The sequence below is a fragment of the Asparagus officinalis genome, chromosome 3 (genome assembly GCF_001876935.1).
Source record: "Asparagus officinalis chromosome 3, Aspof.V1, whole genome shotgun sequence".
Taxonomy (NCBI): Eukaryota; Viridiplantae; Streptophyta; class Magnoliopsida; order Asparagales; family Asparagaceae; genus Asparagus; species Asparagus officinalis.
In genome coordinates this window covers 90,452,986-90,470,409 of record NC_033796.1, presented here as the reverse complement: position 1 = coordinate 90,470,409, position 17,424 = coordinate 90,452,986, and positions in this window count along the sequence as shown.

Below are 17,424 nucleotides of genomic sequence, written 5' to 3'. Positions count from 1 at the left end.
TTGGCAGTAAATCTGGATCCTGATTAGGCAGTAAATCCGCTTCTGAGTTCGAGTCCGAAACTGATCTTGATTCGATCGTGATTCGTCCGAGTTTGTCCTTGGTTGGATCACTCGTTGACTCTTTAACACTTGGCTTGATTCCAAATGCGAACGGATGTATTCCGTTGCTTGCGTGCGATTCGTCGATCTCGTCGCCTCGTTGGTTCGTCGGTTTGTGCCGAGCTGTGCTAATAGACCTATAAGCAATTTTATATGCCTACAAACACGCGCTGCCGGTTTAGTCTTTCTCCGTAGAAAAAGACACCAGAGTTCGATTTTGGGGTATTCTATCCTGAAACCTAAGCAGGGATAAGCCTGCGCTTAACCGCACTGCCGGTTAGTTCTTAACCGTTAAAAAGAACATCCGCCCACATATTCAACATTGTGGCAGGTTGTTATTAATAACACCAAAATCCATGCCTTACACGCGTGGGGAATTTCATCCTGAATCCTAAGAAAGGATATGCCGACGCCTAACACGAGTCGTCGGTTTAGTCTTTTTTCGTAGAAGAAGACACAAGAGTTCGATTCTGGGGTATTTTATCCCGAAGCCTAAGTAGTGATAAGCCAGCATCTAACACACGTTGTCGGGTAACCTATTCCCGAGACAATGGCGAAGTCTATGTATTCGAAATCGTAGTGCCAAGTCTAAGAGAATTCACTCTCTTAGCACAACGTCACATGCGGAACGGATTTAGACAATCCGCATGCTAGCCCGACTCAAACGGTAGTCGGTAAAGGCTAATCAAATCCGTTGAAGGCTGGGGGTTAGCCAAAAATCCTAAAGTCAATGCCTAACACGCGTCGCCGGGTAGTCTATTCCCGTGAGAAAGACGAAGTCTATGTATTCAATATCGTAGCACTAAGAGCGTTAACTCTCTTAGCACAACGTCACATGCGGAACGGATTTAAACAATCCGCATGCTAGCCCGACCTAAACGGTAGTCGGTAAAGGCTTATCAAACATGTTGATGGCTGAGGGTTTGCCAAAAATCCTATAAATACGAGAGTCACTGACGCATCAGCTTCATTAGTCGGTCTCGTGACTTGAGCATCCAACGACATTCGAAACCCTAGGGTCAACGCTGGTCAACGCGTAACCCTTGGTCAACGCCAGTCAACGCGTTGCAATCAAAAAGTCAACGTATGACGTTGAAAACCCTAAGGTCAACGCCGGACAACACGTAACCCTAGGTCAACGCCAGTCAACGCGTTGCGATCAAAAAGTCAACGTACGACGTTCAAAACCCTAGGGTCAACACGTAACCCTAGGTCAACGCCTATCAATGCGTTGCAATGAAAGAATCAATACTCCGAAAAGTATACGAGTATAAACTGCTTCTTAATACTCCAATAAGGTATACGAGTATAAACTATTCCCTATTTTTGGTTGAGAAGTTTCTGGAGAATATTTTTCTAAAAATATTCTTAAGGATAACTCAACAACACTACGCCGGACAACGCGTCACAAATGAGAACTCAACGCCAATAATCGATGGTCAGTTCTATGTTGAACCAACAAACACGAGCTAAAGATCAGAAAATCAGGAATCGACTTCAAGTTCAAAATTCCGACAACGGTCAGACAAGAAATGCAGCACCGGAACCCTTACAGACAGTCAACAAAGCACCGAATAGCCTGAAGGATTGAAGGAACCAAGAACAGAAGCCATTCCAAGGTCCCGTTACACCGACTGAAGGTTGGGACAATCATATCCAAAGTATTCCAGACTCTTCTATAAAAGAACGAGGCTGAAATACTTTGGAGGGGGTATCTATAGGCGTATAAAACTACCTATAGGTCCCTTAACACAGCTCGGCACGGTGATTCGACAAATCAATGAACCATCGGGTGACGTATCTAAACACGATTGTTAGTCCACAACACCGAGGCCAAGTGACACGCGACGAAGCGGATTAATGAGGCTACGAGGCTAACAAACCGCACGCAAACAACGGAATACATCCACTCGCGTGCGGAACCAAGCTAACGGTTCGGTGAGTCAACGAGTCATCCAACTGTATAACGGATTCGAACTCGAACTCCAAGGCGGATTTACTGCCAAATCGGGATCCGGACTGCCAAATCAGAGTTCAGATCAACAACGAAGCGGATTTACTATCATATCGGGATCCAGACTGCCAAATCAGAGTCCAGATCAACAATAAAACACGGATAAACCGCGAAACCAGAAAACGGACACAACGGCACACCCAGGAGAGCTCGGCCAAAACCGAGCCACCTAGAGGTGGCTCGGGGGCCGCGACCCACCTCAAGGTGGCTCGGCCAAAACCGAGCCACCTGGAGGTGGCTCGGTGGCCCACGGATTAACCCCGGCGCAGGCAAAGAACCCACACAAGCAAGAGACCGTAAAACAGGATCTTACGATTTGTTCCACAAAAAAAGAAAGTTGTAATACTTTAAGATTTATTTTTTATTGATTTTGTTGTAACCGGATCTTATAAAAAGACCGGATCTTTTGTAACCGATAAACTGTTGCTCTAGAAAATAATGAAATTAATGAAGACAATTTTTCCCGCGAACAGTACCACCGTCTCAAGCCTGGAAGTATCAACAACTGGGATGATATAGAAAGCTCATTCCTTAGTAATTTCGTTGATGATGATAGTAAGGTATCAATCAAGATGCTCTTTGAGGAGAAACAGGAAGACGAAGAGACGCTCAACGATTTCGTCAAGCGCTTCCGAAATAAAACGATGAATTGTCGAGATCCGGTCAAAGAAGACTTCATCCTCCAAACCTCTCACAACAACTTGTCCATCGATATCATAGAAGTTATGGGAGTAACACCATCCAAGACTTGGAAAGAGCTGAAGGTGTGCGGAGAGCAGGCTAAACGCTTTCTCAACAGGAAGAAAGCCGAGAGAAACCAACCGACAGCTAACCCTCCGAACTCAAACTTCGCCTCCCGTGGTAAGGAGAAGGCACCTGCAGCAGCTGTTGATGTTAATTAGGCATTACAACAGCAACCCCGGAGACAGCGAAAGACTTCAGACTTGAGACTCTAAAAAGAATACTCCTTCAAGGATGAAGACGTTCTAGCCATTTTTGAATCTCCCCTTGAAAACAACAAGATCAAGCTGCCACCTATCATAAATCAGGAGAAAGCTGATAATATTTTGGATCCAAAGTAATATCCGTACCACAGGAGGATCATTCATCACACCAGGTTTTGCTTCGCTCTCAAAAATAGCATCCAAACCTTGGTTAAAGCTGGCGTCATAACGCTAAATTAAGCCGAATGAGGACTCCGAAGAGTATACGAGTATAAACTGCTTCTCAATCCTCCAACTAGTATATGAGGTTAAACTACTCCCTGTCACTCCGAAGAGTATACGAGTATAAACTGCTTCTCATGACTCTGAAAAGTATATGAGTATAAACTGCTTCTCATTCCTCTAACAGGTGCATGAGGTTAAATTTCTCCCTACATGCTCCAATGGGTATATGAGTCTAAACTGTTTCCTACCCTTGATGGGAAGTTTCTAGAGAATTTTTCTTAAGGATAACCCGATCATGCAACTGAGTTCAATGTTAGGCCCAATTTTGCAAAGAAACTGGGAGTGGATAATTCATGTAACGGGAAGTTTCCGAAAGAATACTATATGTTGTATTTTTAGGGATAACACCAGTAACTATAAAAAAGTGATGAATAAGAAACTCCCACGTGGACTCTGAATGCTTCCAAAAGTGAAACGCATCCAATTGTCGGGATTAATTTTACCAACTTCCAAGCACTCTTTTGCTGAGACGAGATTTGATCACTTTGTTGAATCAATCTTCCCTCACCAAAAACTCCCACTGGTGTTTGACAATTCACAATCTTCCACCACAAAATCCTTCACTGATCAAATTAATTAATGGTGGGTCCACTAAAATTCTTTCTGGTTCAATCCACTCAAACTCCCACTATATCTGTGCACTCAACACTTCCATTGTTAGAGTCCAGATAGAATGCTTGAAATTTTAGCATGCTAATCTTTTACAATTATCAAAACCCCTTCGTGTTAAGTCCTTATCACTGACACCAAGAATACCTACCGAGTGATTTGTACAAGCCAACACTCCCACTGTGATTTGTACTCTCACTCCCACTATTTATCTCGGTCAAACCTTCCTACAGTTAGCGCCATAACCAAAATCTCCTCTTGATTCCTTCTATGAACGAGAGGTCCACTTTCAAATCAAGCGATCAAACCTTCCTACAGTTAGGGTCATCTCAAACCTCCCACTTGGTCAAACCTTCCTATAGTTAGGGCCAAAACTATAATTCACTCTCGATAAACGAGAAACCCACAATTTAGTTCGGTAATCAAACCTTCCGATAGTTAGGATTATCTGAATCTTTTCGATTCTCGGAGTGGAGATCCTACTGTTAGTTTCACATTCCCAGATTATTGAAGTAGAGATCCTACTTTAAGTTTTCTTTGCAATTGGAGAGAGAATATAAAATTCTTCCTCTCCAGCATCACGTTCGTCTTTGCACCAAGAGAAGACACTATTTTTTATAACTACCAAAATCTGCTACTTACAAGCATGGGGAATTTTATCCCAAATCCTAAGTAGGGATAAGTCAATGCCTAACATGCGTTGCCGGTTTAGTCTTTCACCGAGTAAAGAAGACACCAGAATCCAAGTTTGGGGAATTTTATCCTGAATCCTAAGTAGGGATAAGTCAGCGCCTAACACGCATTGCCTGTTAGTCTTTGACCGTAAAAAAGGACAAAAAACCCACATATTCAACATTCTGCCAGGTTATTATTAATGATACCAAAATTCGTGCCATACACATGCGGGGAATTTTATCCTGAATTCTAAGAAGGGATAATTCAACGCCTAACACGCGTTGCTGGTTAGTATTTGACCGTAAAAAAATGACAAAAGCCCACATATTTGACATTGTGGCAGGTTGTTATTAATAACACCATAATACGTACATTACACGCGCGGGGAGTTTTATCCCGAAGTCTAAGTAGAGATAAGTTAGCGTCTAACACGCATTGCCGGTTTAGTCTTTCACCAATTGAAAAAGACACTAGAATCTAAGACTAGGGATTTTTATCCCGAAGCCTAAGTAGGGATAAGTCAGCACCTAACACGCGTTGCCGGTCAGTCTTTGATCGTAAAAAAGGACAAAAACCCACATATTCAATTGTTCGCGGGGAAAATGGTTTTCTTCTTCATTGAAATAATTGTCATCTTAGGTTACAAAAGATCCGGTCTTTTTTAGATCCGGTTACAATTAAATCAAAGAAAAAGAAAAATTACAACTTTCCTTATTTGTCGAACGAATCGCGAGATCCTGTTTTGCGGTCTCTCGCTTTTGTGGGTTCTTTGCCGACGCCGGGGTTAATCCGTGGACCACCGCGCGATCTAGATCCGGTCGAATCTACACGATTATACGGGTATTATTCCACGAAGGGAATAATAGCCGGGAGGGATTAGTCCACCAAGGGAATAATCGCTCAGATCTCGGGATCTAAGACCAAGCTTAGATCCGGAGTATGATATCGTGTAGATCTCAGATCTGTTCTTTGCCTCCTCTCGAAATCCTGCCTTTTCTGACGTAGGTGCTCGCCGAGGATCAGATCTGTACGTGCAAGTCTTCAAGTCTTCAAAGCTCTGAGTTCACTCTTCAATCCGGCAGAGTTTTGGCTCTTGAAATTCCAACCCCTCAAAATGACAACCCCTTGGCCTATTTATAGGCTCTCAACACTGTGCCCGTGCCCGTGTGCACGTGTGGCCAACATCCAAGCCGTCGGCCACTCTTCAATCCGGCAGAGTTTTGGCTCTTGAAATTCCAACCCCTCAAAATGAATACCACTTGGCCTATTTATAGGCACCCAGATCTGTGCCTAGGCACAGATCTGGGCCGGCCACCTCAGGGTGGCTCGGCTTTTGCCCCCTCTAGGTGGTGGGTTTGGTTGTTTTCCGTTGTTTCCGGTTCTTTCAGTGATTCGGTTCTGTTTCGATTTGTTGACCTGATTTGGCAGTAAGTCTGATTCCTGATTAGGCAGTAAATCCGCTTCTGAGTTCGAGTCCGAAACTGATCTTGATTCGATCGTGATTCGTCCGAGTCCGCTCTCGGTTGGATGACTCGTTGATTCCTCAACTCGTTAGCTTGATTCTGCACGCGGGTGGATGCATTCCGTCGCTTCTATGCGATTCGTCGATCTCGTCGCCTCGTTGGTTCGTCGGTTTGTGCCGAGCTATGCTAGGGGACCTATAAGCAATTTTATATGCCTACAGATACCCCCTCCAAAGTATTTCAGTCTCGTTCTTTTATAGAAGAGTCTGGGATACTTTGGATATGATTGTCCCTACCTTCAGTCGGTATAACGGGACCTCGGAATGGCTTCTGTTCTTGACTCCTTCAATTCTCCAGGCTTTTCGGTGCTTTGTCGAAAGTCTGTAAGAGTTCCGGTGCTGCATTTATTGTCTGACCGTTTGTCGGAATTTTTTGAACTTGAAGTCGATTCCTTTTAGCTGACCATTGATTGTGGCGTCGAGTCTTTATGCACAACGCGTTGTCCGGCGTAGTGTGGTTGAGTTATCCTTAAGAATATTTATAAACAATATTCTCCAGGAACTTCTCAAACCAAAAATAGGGAATAGTTTATACTCATATACCTTATTGGAGTATTAAGAAGCAGTTTATACTCCAAAAAATGTGCCAAAAAAGGCAGTATTTGGGTTCAAAATCTCTCCGACCCTTCCAAATATATGGTAGAGGGGTTAAATAGGTGAAGGAATGAACTGTAGGTTGATCAAAAGTCGTTCCAATGTTTAATTCAGCTCCAATTTGAATTCTGGTTCAAATTTGGTTCAAACTGGTTCAATTTGGCTCAAACTGGCTCATTCTGGTTCAATCTGGCTCAATTTGGCTCATTCTGATCTGGTCTGGTCCAGCCAGGCTCAATCTGACTCAATTTGGCTCATTCTGGCTCATTCTGGCTCATTGTGGCTCATTCTGGCTCAATCTGGCTTGGTCTGGTTCAACCCTGGTCTGGTCTGGTTCAGCCAGATCTGGTTCAAGGCTATAAAAGAGGGTTTTTTCTTCATTTTTTTCTTTTTTCTTCTTCTCTTTCTAGGGCCGGCCCCCCCTTTGTCCTATTTTCTTGATTTCTCTTCCCTCGAGCGTCCGATCTCCTTAAAAACTTGATATTCGTCTTAGATCTAGTACTCCTTTTGATCCTTGACTGAAAAATCCTTCGAAACTTCCATTTTTGGAATTTCTCTCAGGCCCCTCGAGCGTGTGGTTCGAGCACTTTCAAGATCTAATTTTTGTCGGATCCTCGAGCTTCCCCTCAGGTATATCTCCATAATCTTGATCTATTTCATGTTTGATCTAGTGTATGGAATAGCGGGATCGCATATAAGGGTTGAGGGAGTGATTTGATGCCTCAAGCTCGCCTTTTTAGGGGATAAAAAAGTGATTTTTATTTCTAGATCTGACCTCTTGAATTCTTTTTCTGTAGGCCATTATGTCGCGAGTATCGAGAGGTCGTTTTCCTGCTGCATCGGCTGATGGCGCGCTTCCCTCATATGCTGGTGAGCAATTTTTTGACCTTTTCGAAAATTTACAAATTAGTCCTCTTTTTTCTGGATATTTGCAAATTGGTCCATTTTACCCCCCGTTGTTCTCCTTGGTGAGGCAACCGGGAAAGGCCTTGGTTCTCCTTGGTGAGGATCGACGCTTTATGGAAATTTTGCAAATTAACCCTCTTCTTCTGAGAATTTGCAAATTAGTCCTTTTACCCCATTTTGCTCTCCTTGGTGAGGCGATCGGGAAAAGCCTTGATTCTCCTTGGTGAGGATCGACGCTTTAAAGATGGGTTTTGCTTGGTCAAAACCACATCTCATAATAAAGGGGGCGTTTTGACGCTGCATTGTGCTTTATAAGGCAGGGATATATTGTCGATATACCCTATCTTATAAATGCGCAATGTGGCCAAATCGTCTCGCCCTTTATAAGGCAATGACTCTATCTTACCAATTTGTAAGATGAATTCAATTTCCTTTTATATCTGAAATTAACAAACACTTAACTGCTTGTTTTCAGTGGAATATCCTTCCGGAGCTTTTTCATCGCATGCGGTGAATGGACGTCGTGATGAGTATTATTCAACATCTGATGACTTTTCGCCCATTCCGCTCACCTCCCAGTTTGCTCCGGGCACATCGCTGGAAGTTGTCCAAGTGGTGAAGGAAGGTGGACATCAAGCCCTTCGCCAGCTGATCACAGATGCGCCTCTCGTGCAGGATGCCGGTTCCGTTCAGTCTCTTAGGAAGACTGACTTCTTGTTTGGCGACTCTACCAGGGATCCCGATGCGGCATTTATTGAAGCTGAGCAGTGGCTTTACCAGACTGGCAGTCGTTTTATGTATTTGCCGAAGATTCCTCGACACCGTTCTTTGACTGAGCTCAGGCGCCAAGCTGTGAAGCGGGAGATGTCGTGGAGTTTGACAAAGGAACATGAGAGCGTTCACTGCGGCTATATTACTCATCAGGCAGTTCCTGGTTCGAGTCGAGATCACATTGTTGGACTACATCCTGGAGTACTGGGGCTAGATACTCCGCCTCGCAATGAGTTCCTCACCACTGCTTCTACTTTGAGGAATCGCCTCGCTATCTTAGGACGGGAGATGCCTGCACCGCGCCACAGATTCTATGGTTGGGTCCATTCTTTGGACAGGTTTTGGTGGGCTCGTATGACGAAGTATGTCTTGAGCCGATGGAGCGAGGAGTTACATGCTTGCGGTCTTTATGCAGCCATTCGGGCCACTATGCATGGCTTGCCTACAAGCGCGAAGCATTTCTTTGCCCTATGCGAGCTTTACAATCCAGATTCCAACACTTTTCTGCCAGTTAGTAAGTTGGCGTCCACAGGCACTGTTATCTATGGATTCAATACTAGTGGGTCAAGACCCTTGGGTAAGATCCGGATAAAATGTCAAATGGGTGATTTGAAGACGGAAGTCACATGTTATGTGATTGATGCCGAGACTTCATATAACTTACTATTGGGTCGACCTTGGATCCATAGTAACGTTATAATCCCCTCCACTCTCCATCAGTGTTTGACATATGTCGACGTCCACAGGCACTGTTATCTATGGATTCAATACTAGTGGGTCAAGACCCTTGGGTAAGATCCGGATAAAATGTCAAATGGGTGATTTGAAGACGGAAGTCACATGTTATGTGATTGATGCCGAGACTTCATATAACTTACTATTGGGTCGACCTTGGATCCATAGTAACGTTATAATCCCCTCCACTCTCCATCAGTGTTTGAAATATGTCGACACTGATAATAAGGTTAGGACGGTACCATTTGTAATCAACCTTGACGATGAACAATCGTCAGATGGCAGTTGTAACTGGCAACTTGCCAATAATGAAATAAATAATGATTTAGAGTACTCACTGTCTCTTGATGATGTGATAAAAGAATTGTATGATAATCCCGATTTATATATGCCGCTTGGTAAGTTGTAACTGGCAGCTTGCCGATGTTGAAATAAAAGATGATTTAGAGTACTCGTTGTCTCTTGATGATGCGACAAAAGGACTACACGATAATCCTGATTTACATACGCCGCTCCGATCATCTTATGTAACAAAGAAACGCCTCCAGCATTCCTTCGGAACAACCCTGGTCGTGCTTGCCAAAACAGGAGTCGAAAAAGAGGTGATTTATGGTAAAGGAGAGAATTTTCCATTACCAGATCATTTCCTAAGAGAAGACGAAGAGGAAGATAAACCTGGTCGACATTTATCTAAGTATAGTCCTGAAGCGCGCAAGCTCATGGAAAAACAAGGATATGATTTCACACTCGGAGAAGGTTTATACTTCGATTGAGGTCCTCGTATTCCAGCCAAAGCGGCACATGTACCAAAAGGGAAACCGGATGATTATTATAGATTCAGACGAGGGTTAGGATATGACTCTTCTTCAGAAGACGAATGTTGCTGGTTAATCAATAACCAATCATCTGAGCAATACGAAGATGGGTACCCGTCAGATTCCTCGGAATGGGATTCCGATACAAGTCTGGGGGAAGTATTCAAAGCCCTAATGACGAACATGGCTACAGCTGATCCGTCCACAATGGAGAACGACGATCAAATGCCAACATGGGAAGATCCATGGGTTCATCACCTGAACATGCAGTATGGTGATAGGTTTGAACAGAGGGAACCCCCCACTGAAGATAAAATAATCCAAATTAACATGGGCGACGAGACCAACCCAAAGCCTATATTCATCAGCGATGGTCTTCCCTCAAATGAGAAGGAGGAATTAATTGCTCTCATCAGGGAATATATCAACGTCTTCGCATGGAACTATGAAACCTGTCAAACAACAGTAAAGACGGTTTCGTCCGCAGATTATGGAAGCCATTGAGGCAGAGGTTAAGAAATTGATCGAATCAGGATTTATCCGAGAGGAGCAACATCCAGACTGGCTAGCCAATATTGTTTCAGTCATGAAGAAGAACGGTAAAATCAGGATTTACATCGACTTCAGGGACCTGAATACGACATGTCCAAAGACGACTTTCCTCTCCCAATCACAGATGTCATTATCGATAATACGTGCGGATTTGAGAGAATGTCTTTTATGGATGGTTTTTCAGAATATAACCAAATCAAGATGCACCCAGATAACGAGAAGCATACAGCGTTCAGAACGCCCCTTGGTGTCTTTTGCTACACGGTGATGCCTTTCGGTCTAAAGAATGCAGGCGCCACGTACCAGCGAGCAATGACTAAGATTTTCCAAGAACATCTCAGGAAAACAGTCGAATGCTACGTTGATGATTTGGTTGTAAAAAGCCGCAACAAAGAAGATCACATCAAGGACTTGAAGACGATGTTCGATCTCATGCGGAGTCATCAATTGAAGATGAACCCCACTAAATCCTTCCTTGGAATGTCCAGCGGAAAATTCCTTGGATTCGTCGTCACCACTAAAGGTATACATATCGATCCTGACAAAGTGAAGGCGATACACGAACTGCAACCTCCTAGAAATCTAAGAGAGCTCAGAGGATTGCAAGGACGTTTAGCTTACATCCGACGGTTCATTTCAAATCTTTCTGGGAAGTGCTAACCATTCTCTAAGCTAAACAAGAAAGGTGTGTCATTTATTTGGGACGACGCCTGCCAAAAAGCACTCGAAGATATCAAAACATATCTGATGAATCCTCCTGTTCTCGTTGCACCAAAATCAGGTAAACCGTTCTTGATTTACCTCAAGGTGATGAACCACTCAATAAGTGCTTTACTAGCACAAGACGATGATAACGGTCACGAACATGCAATCTATTACCTAAGTCGGACCTTGGTAGGCGCCGAGTCTCGATATTCGATGATTAAGAAAGAATGCCTCGCATTGGTATTCGCAATGCAAAAGATGCGGCGTTATTTGGTTGGACAGACGATTTACGTCATTTCTAACGTTAATCCAGTACGGGTATTTATGACGCAACCGGCCGAGTCCCGAGATTGGCGTTTTCCTATCATTGACTACGTCCAATATGGTATTTTGTCGAAGGATGTAAAAGAAAGGGAATCAATCCGTCGAAGAGCACCAAGATTTTTCTATAATACCGAGACCCATACATTATACCGTCGAGGGTACGATGGTTTGTTACTCCGGTGCCTTTCGAACAAAGAAGCAGAAGAAGTTCTTAAGGAAACACACGAAGGAGAATGTGGTGCGCATCAACCTGGTCCCAAACTGTATGATCGCATCAGGAGAATGGGATATTTTTGGCCAACAATGGTTCATGATGTAATCAAATACGCCCGAGAATGTCATGCCTGTCAAGTACATGCAAATTATATGCACCAACCACCGGAGCGTTTACACACGTCAACCACATCTTGGCCATTCGAGACATGGGGTATGGACATTGTCGGTCCTATTTTTCCCCCTTCAGTCAAAGGTGATCGATTCATTCTTGCAATCATGGATTACTTTTCAAAATGGGCTGAAGCGATTCCGCTTAGAGAAGTGAAGACGAACAACATCATCAATTTCATCAAACATCATGTCATATACCGACATGGCGTGTCAAGACGGATCATTCATGACAACGGTCCACAGTTCATAAGCAACGCTTTTGTCAGGTTTTGTGACAAGTTCAAAATTCAAGATATTTCGTCAACAGCTTATTATCCCGCCTCGAATGGATTAGCTGAGGCTTTTAACAAAACTATCATTAAGATCCTGTCAAAGCTCGTGAAGACCAATAAACGAGATTGGGATGATAAACTCGGTGAAGCACTCTGGGCTTATCGTACCACCATACGCACACCTACAGGAGCTACCCCATATTCGTTGGTATACGGATGTGAAGCTGTGCTACAATTGGAAATCCAAATCCCATCCCTTCGGATCGCTCTCGCAACTGAGATGACGACAGAAGAACAACATCAGAAACGTCTCGAAGAACTCGAAAGGTTGGATGAAAAGCGCTTGGAAGCTCAACAACACATTGAGTTTTATCAAGCCAGAATATCTAGGGCTTTTAACAAAAGAGTCCGACAGAGAAGCTTCAAGGAAGGAGATCTGGTCCTCGCTGCTCGCCGACCGATAATCCTCAACTCCAAGAAGAAAGGTAAATTTGAACCCAAATGGGAAGGACCGTTTGTGATAGACACAGTCTACTCAAACGGCGCATATCGCCTGATTACTCAAGAGGGCGCCAGGCAATTAATGCCAATAAATGGGAAGTTCCTGAAAAAGTACTATCCCTAGTACATTCAGGATAACCCATTTACCGGGAAGTTCCTTGAAGAATATTACACTTAATATTCTAAAGGATAACCCAAAATCATTTTTTTACCACCAAAATCCCTCACTGACTAGTTTCAATTGACGGTGAGTCCACCAAAAGTATCCGAGGAACTCATCTTCAGATTAGATAACCAATCCTATAAAAGGTAAGTTTATCTAGATTTTCCAGATTCTCGGAGTGGAGATCCCACTTCTAGTTTCTTTTGCGCTGGAAATAGAATATAAAATTCTTCCTTTCCAGAATCAAGGAATAGAATATAAAATTCTTCCTTCCTTGTATTCGGGTTCGCCTTCAACCTAAAAGAAGACTGGGAAATAGAATATAAAATTTTTCCTTTCCCACACCAACCTTTTCCAAGAATTTATCAATCTAGGATTCATCCTAGGAAGTTTATCCTGAATCCTAAGCAAGGATAAGTCTGCGCCTAACACGCGCTGCCGGTTTAGTCTTTCTTCATAGAAAAAGACACCAGAGTTCGATTCTGGGGTATTCTATCCTGAAACCTAAGCAGAGATAAGTATGCGTTTAACCCGCGCTGCCGGTTAGTTCTTAACCGTTAAAAAGAACACCCGCCCACATATTCAACATTAAAATCCATGCCTTACACGCATGGGGAATTTCATCCTGAATCCTAAGAAAGGATATGCCGACGCCTAACATGCGTCGCCGGTTTAGTCTTTCTCCGTAGAAAAAGACACCAGAGTTCGATTCTGGGGTATTTTATCCCGAAGCCTAAGTAGGGATAAGTCAGCGTCTAATACACGTTGCCGGGTAGCCTATTCCCGTAACAATGGCAAAGTCTATGTATTCGAAGTCATAGCAACGAGTCTCAGAGAATTCACTCTCTTAGCACAACGTTACATGCGGAACGGATTTAGACAATCCGCATGCTAGCCCGACTCAAACGGTAGTCGGTAAAGGCTAATCAAACCCGTTGAAGGCTGGGGGTTAGCTAAAAATCCTAAAGTCAACACCTAACACGTGTTACCGGTTAGCCTATTCCCGTAACAAATGGTGAAGCCTATGTATTCGACATCATAGCACAAAGTCTCGGAGAATTCACTCTCTTAGCACAACGTTACATGCGGAACGGATTTAGACAATCCGCATGCTAGCCCGACTCAAACGGTAGTCGGTAAAGGCTTATCAAACCCATTGAAGGTTGAGGGTTTGCCAAAAATCCTGTGAGTATTATGGTCAATCATTCCAAACAGAATAAGAAATCATGATAAAGATAAAGATAAAACCATTTCCACTAAGAGGATCAAAAGTCAAAATATTCAGTAAACGAAATCATACATCAAGCCTATGGCTAAAAATCTGCTGACTAAACTTAGACAGCTTCTCATCATAAGCCTGCCTAAGCTCATCCTGCAATTCAGCTCTGATGGACTCTTCAGTGGTGGCTAAAGTCTTCACAGCAATCTCCTCCGTCTCGACCAGCTTCTGCTTCAAGGATTTCAACTCCTCAGATAAGGCAGTGTGGGCTTGCTGATCTTGTACCTTCGTCATCTGAAGGATACTAAAAGTCTCCTCTTCTTCACGAAGTCCTCTTCGGAACTATTCTATCTTGGTCTCGCAAGAGGCAATAGAAAGGTCAAGATCGTCAAGTGAAGATGATCTAACGGCAAGGTTAGCCTCAACTCGGTCTACCCTATCCCGCTGCACCTAAATCTCGAACTCAGCAAAAACTCGAGTATCGCGCCATGTCTGTAAGCGAGTATCCAAATTGGCAGCGATGAATGAAGGGGCACCTGCATCCCGGAGCTCACGTAACATCTGAAGCTCGTGCTCCAGGCAATCAAGGTCATCAAGTATAGCCTTCGCCAGATCCGGATATCCTGCATCCCTTATTGAATTTATTCTGCGATCAAGGAAAGGCTTAAATTGGTGAAGGACAAATCCGTCGTGGAAGAGTTTGCCAATCATAGTATTCACGAAGGAGAAGAAGGAACATACTTCTATACAGATGACGATCTTCTCAGGATCGTTGTCTGATAACAACTCCTTCACGAGGACATGAAGCCGAGAAGAAAGCCCTACACAAAAAGGGGGAAATCCGTCAAAAGCCTTAATGAGGAAATAAATAACATTTCTCAGTTGCTTAATTTATACCTTCTTCCCCTTGAGTCACTATGGGTAGTGGAGGTGTAACCGCTGTGGATGTATCAGCTGATGTAGTTAGTCTCACAGCCGGCTCAACAGGATCAGTCTCGACAAAAGCTTCTGTCAAACACAAAACGGAATTCTCAGATTCATCACATTATAGCTGCATTAGTCAAAAAATGGCTAGTCTTATAATTAACCTGAGAAGAGACACGTACCTTCAAAAGGACCATCCTCGGGATTCTTGGGGAGTGTAGACTCAGGAAACATATCTTCAGGCAATTGGTCATCAATCTAAGGAGAGCCATACATGAAGTGGAGCATAGGAGTGTCCACAAGCAAACCTTCCTCGTCGAAATCATCAGTCAAAAAATCTGACACAAGAAAATATAAATGCGAAAGAAGAATAAAGAAACTACGACCAATGGAAATGAGTTACCTCCTACGAATGTGTTAGCCTCTCTACTCCCAAGGTCCACGTTTGCCCCCTGTAATTTATCTAAAAGAGCAAGAAGCATAGAGACAATTAAGGGAGGCACGAATTCTGAATCGTTCAACTCCTTTGTTTGCCATCCATCTAAAGGGTATATTGTCAATGGTAGATGTACCTGGATTCGCTGAATTGGGTCCTACATTGATAGTCTCCCTAACGTCGGCAGCTTCTGCAGGCTTTTCTACCTGGTGTGGTAAATCAGGCTCACCAGAAAATACAAAATCACGAGGAGCAGGATCGAGACTCATCTCGCCTTCCCCACGCTCTCCTATATAGAGATGGAAAAGCATGAGCCCGAAGTTCTGAATGATCAAGAGGATGGTCTATAGGGTAGATGTTACCTCCGTCGCTAGCGGGATCATCACCAGCCAAATCCATCTCAGATGCTCGCGGATCTGCACACGGCTTGTGGGCTAGTCTCTTCCGCCTAGCAGCTAGGACAACAATCGAAGGTCTCGCCTGAGTAAAAGGACGGAATTCTTCTTCAGCCACTGTCCCTGAAACATCAAACAGTTGTCAAGATTAATAACTCTGGAAGACAGAGGGAAAATATAGGTGATTAACCTCGCTCGAAATATTCCTCGTAATCTTCAGGATCTCCGCCTGAGGCCTCTTCAACAGAATTGAAGGTCTTTTTTCCTTCTTCGTCAATTCGACGAGTCTTGCTCCGCGTCCTCTGTGACTGAGCATCTTCCCGAATCACATGAGAATCAGCCTGAGAAGCCTCCTCAGCCACTAACTCTGCAATCGGCTTCACGGGGACGGGTTTGTTAGCTGCTAACAACTGCCTGCAGCTTAAGAATGTGAGCTTTAACTGACGCTCAGCACTCGGGAGGCTGAACCAGACCAAACCAGGATGAATTAGTCTGAACCAGGCTAAACCAGTCTTGAACCAGTCCTGAACCAGTCTTGAACCAGGTTGAACCAGTCTTGAACCAGGTTGAACCAGTTCTGAACAAGTTTGAACCAGATTTGAACCAAAATTCAAATTGGAGCTGAGAATTCAAATTGGAGCTAAATTAAGCATCGAAACGAATTCAGATCAATCAATGGTTCGATCCCTCACCTAGTTAACCCCTCTCCCACATATTGGGAAGGGTCAGAAAGATTTTGAGCCCAAATACTGCCTTTTTTGAGACATCTTTGGACCGGTTCTGATCATTTGAGCACGGATTTACTCCAATAAGGTATACGAGTATAAACTATTCCCTATTTTTGTTGAGAAGTTTCTGGAGAGTATTTTTCTAAAAATATTCTTAAGGATAACTCAACAACACTCCGAAAAGTATAAAAGTATAAACTACTTCTCAAGACTCCAGCAGACATACGAGTATAAACTGTGTCAAACGTCGGACAACGCGTTGCAAATGAAGACTCAACGCCAACAATCGATGGTCGGTTCTATGTTGAAACAGCAAACACGAGCTAAAGATCAGAAAATCAGGAAGTGGCTTCAAGTTCAAAATTCCGACAACGGTCAGACAATAAATGCAGTATCGGAACCCTTGCAGACATTCGACAAAGCACCGAATAGCCTGGAGGATTAAAAGAATCGAGAATAGAAGCCATTCCAAGGTCCCGTTACACCGATTGAAGGTTGGGACAATCATATCCAAAGTATTCCAGACTCTTCTATAAAAGAATGAGGCTGAAAAACTTTGGAGGGGGTATCTGTAGGCGTATAAAACTGCTTATAGGTCCCTTAACACAGCTCGGCACGGTGATTCGACAAACCAACGAACCATCGGGCGGTATATCCAAACATGATCGTTAGACCACAACACCGAAGCCAAGTGACACGCGATGAAGCGGATTAATGAGGCGACAAGGTTAACGAACCGCACGCAAACAACGGAATACATCCAATCGCGTGCCCAATCAAGCTAACGGGTCGATGAATCAACGAGTCATCCAACCGCAGAGTCCACCGCATCAAACAAGATCGGGAGCG